Here is a 3,815-nt window from a genome sequence, read left to right as displayed (position 1 = left end):
GTGTTTTGGTGCCCAGCCAGTCCAAAAACTGCCAATATGTAACCTTAAATGAAATATGTACAGTACAGAACATTTGCGCATTTTATATTTTGAAGGATATTAAAAGTATTATCTTTTTATCTTTCTGACCTCCATATATCATTGTGTATTAAACAAATACTATTATCTCAGTTTCCCACTTTAAGAAAATAGAAGAACAATCTATGTCACCTAGCTATCTAAAAGCCATAGGCGTAATATTCAGTATTCCACATGAAGAGCAAACCATTGCTGAGACTTAGTATTTGAAGCTTTGTGTGAGTGAGACATGTAGGAAAAAAGTCAAATTTAGCTTAATGTATAAACAAACACTAAAACTTGACTTGGCAAGATTAGTTCCTGTGTCCTGAATTGTCTACATGCATTGTTCTTAATTCTCACAAGGTAAGTGTTAGGTTTTGGCACGCAAGATGCTCAGTGCTAAGATGTATATCAGACTGAAAAGAAATTCAATTAGGGAAACCTCAAAGTGACTATCAGCACCAGCTAGGGCAAACATCATCAGAACTGTTCTCTCATCTTGGCATAAACTGAAACTTCTGAAACCACTGACAAGATGGGAATAATCTTTTAGTTAAAATGTTATTATGCCTATCTTTGTTCATTCAATTTTTCAGAGAATCCTATGGCCTCTGTTGATTTTGTTAAGGATCTCGTACCTGTGAAGGTTAATGCATGCTAGGGGCTTTTAAAATTAAAAGTATATAATCCACACTTGACAGAAGAAACACACTTATGACAAAATTGTAGTTTATTTCAAATGTTCTATTATTTAGTTGACCAATGCTTATTTCTTTGTTTTATTTTATTATTTTATTTGATTTCTGTGAGTTTTTTGCTGGAACAGAGATTTTATACTAAGCTACATCACCAACCCTTCTCCTTTTTTAAAATTTTGAGACAGGGTCTAGTTGTTAAATTCCTCAGACTGGGCCCCAACTTGTGATTCTCCTGCCTCAGCCACCCAGAGTGCTAGTATCACAAGCACATTCTACCATGCCTGACTTAAAAATAAAATTATAAAATATACATGTAAATAGCAATACCACTTAAATAATAATTAAAATCTCTAGTTCTCTCAAAAATAACACATTAGTGAAATTTTTTATTTGTGTTCTCAATTCAAAAAATTAAAGGATAAAATATACAAGGCCATTCCACATGCATGCAGATTTTAAAACAATATGCATATAATGAACACATATAAATTTAGTTGTCAATTAAAAGTAAAAGGAAAAATTTGACATTATTTTTACTTTTTTATAGACATGGTTTTATATTGATAGCATTAATATGTCACTTCTAAATTCTTTCTTGATGTTACATAACCTTTCCAAATTTTTCTTCTTCCCGGTAGTTAAAATTAATAGTGTATGCTTCTATTGTAATTTATATCAAAACTTATGATATATATTTTATTCATATTATAAGCTCTAGAAACAAAAACAAAAAATAAGTTAACATTTATAAAAAAATCCCTGGAAAGTGTTAAATATAACAGTAAATGTGCTCAATGTTGAATGATATAAGTAATTTTTTCATTTACTTATACATTTCTAATTTTTCACAAAGAATGTATATTCCATAATAAAAATTACATCTGTCCATTTAAAAAATTGTTATAATTTCTCATATTTTTCTCAATCAGTTTGTAAAAAAAACCATAGTTTTATTTTCAACATAAAGAAAAATAAAACAGGATAATGGGCTAGGGGACCTGGGCAGAGTCAGAGACACTGAGATTTTAGAGACGCTGTTAAGAGTCCTCTGTAACAAAGGGACATCTGAATAGAGTCTGAAAGAGCAACATAGACACACATGAAGGGCAGCATTGCAAAGATTTCCAGTTGAGGGAAAAAGAGATAACAGACAGGCAGGCAGCAAGTTAATGGTGAGATTTATAAACACCTACTCTGCGTGCTATGCTTTGCATTGTGGGAAAATACCAAACAACTGCAAGACATGATTTCACCCCTCAAAGAAGTTATCCTGAGCCAGAGGAAGAGTGTGAGAAATAGAAAAGAACTGTAACACATTCAAGATGATGTCCCTTGTGTTAAGAAAATCTGAACTTATTTTTTATAAATCTCTTCTACTTACTCTACAGTATTAATGATGGATTTATATTATGAAATAATGCTAAAAAGATGCAATATATATTCTTCTATATGAGAAGCCATTGGCTGTTCACATTTAAGTCTTGTCAAATCAATCTGGAGTAAGAGTCTGTACTTCATTCATAATTTTAATTCTAAAACTCATATCTATTTCCTTCCATGGTAATATGATAAAAGATTGTATACCTCTAAAACTGCTTCTGATAAATCCTTCAGATTCTACAACATCAAAATAGTAGATATAGAAGATTTAAGACTTATAAAATTCTCTTTATGAATACTATGTTGGTCATATTTCTAAATGTTTAAATGTATTCTTTTAATAAGAACACTGGAGCTTTGCATTATAATGCCATGGAGGACCAGCCTCTTCTCTTGTGTGACATTTTCATTTATGTTCCAGCTTTACTTCTGCCCCAACTCTAAAGTTACTGGGACATCTGTTAGATGGAATGTTTGGTTGATTAAAATGTGGGATGTTGTGGAGAGTGCAGTAGTATAATACTAAATGATCAGTATTCACACCAGTCATGAAAAAGATCTCCTAGTTACTGAACCAAAGTGAACACTGGCTTAGGAGAATGAAGCAGTGATTATAGGATTTCCAAATAGTCTTACTCAGATAAACAGATGGAATTAAAAGGTCAAAAAGATGTTGTGCAAAAACAGTGGGTACAGTTCTGACCCCTTCAAGTGTGTTACCATTACTCTCGGGTGTGCCCCCAAAACAAAATAATTGAGAACCAGTGGGCAGTCATATGTTAAGTTCTCCAAGTAAAATCTGTACAGTACTCTTCTGAGAAACATTAAGTAATTGATGAAAATAATTTTAAGAGAGACAACTGTAAATAAATTAAACATTTCCTCTGCCCTAATGTTGTGCAAATGTACAGTACTAGAAACATGACTACTGAATGATCACTTCCACAGTGGGTATACTATAATTGGAATAATAAGATTAGCATGACCCCAGTCAATCATGACATGCAAATTCCTGAAGTGTTCTATAGTTTTAAAAACTTGGCTTTCAAAAATAGTCTTATGCCCAGGGGTGGTGGCACATGCCTATAACCCCAGCACTCTGGCAGCTGAGGCAGGAGGATTGCCAACTCTGCTTCTTCTTTCTACCAATTTTATAAATGTTTTTGATTACTCTGGGTCCTGATGATGCAGGATAATCTCTCTATTTTTATAGTCAGATAATTAGCAACCTTAATTTCATCTGTGGTCTTAATTTTCCTTTCCCATGTAATGTATTATATACATGGGTTGCAGGAGTTAGGACAAGAATTTGCCCTTCTTTTGTATGCCACAGAAAAAAACACCTTTGTTTTCCAGGTTTGATGCTGTTATGTTATATAGAAAAAAATAATAAAATTTTTAAAAGAAAGAAAACCAACACATATTGGTTTAGCACTTAATGAAATTTTTTGATTTATATATATATTGAGCAGTGCAGAAAGAACTAGAGTTAAGACAGGGTTTGTATTAGTCTGCTTTCCCTTCGCTGAGACACAATATCCAACACCCAGAACTTACAGGAGGAAAGGTTTAATTTAGCTCACACTGTGGGGGAATTCAGTCTACTGTCTGCTAGCTCCAAGGCAGGGACATCATGGCAAAAGGATGTGGTAGAGCAAAGCTGCTTAATTCTCAGTG

At 32.9% G+C, this 3,815-nt stretch overlaps 1 pseudogene; it reads left to right on the top strand.

The window, feature by feature from the left end:
• Positions 1-3,074: 3,074 nt before the first annotated feature.
• On the top strand, positions 3,075-3,170 carry LOC147826363 (U6 spliceosomal RNA; annotated as a pseudogene).
• The last annotated feature ends 645 nt before the right edge of the window (positions 3,171-3,815 follow it).

This window comes from Heterocephalus glaber, unplaced genomic scaffold (assembly GCF_053883595.1).
Source record: "Heterocephalus glaber isolate CG9 unplaced genomic scaffold, H.glaber_assembly_v1.0 deba00001472, whole genome shotgun sequence".
Classification (NCBI taxonomy): Eukaryota; Metazoa; Chordata; class Mammalia; order Rodentia; family Bathyergidae; genus Heterocephalus; species Heterocephalus glaber.
This window is presented reverse-complemented; position numbering and strand designations above follow the sequence as displayed.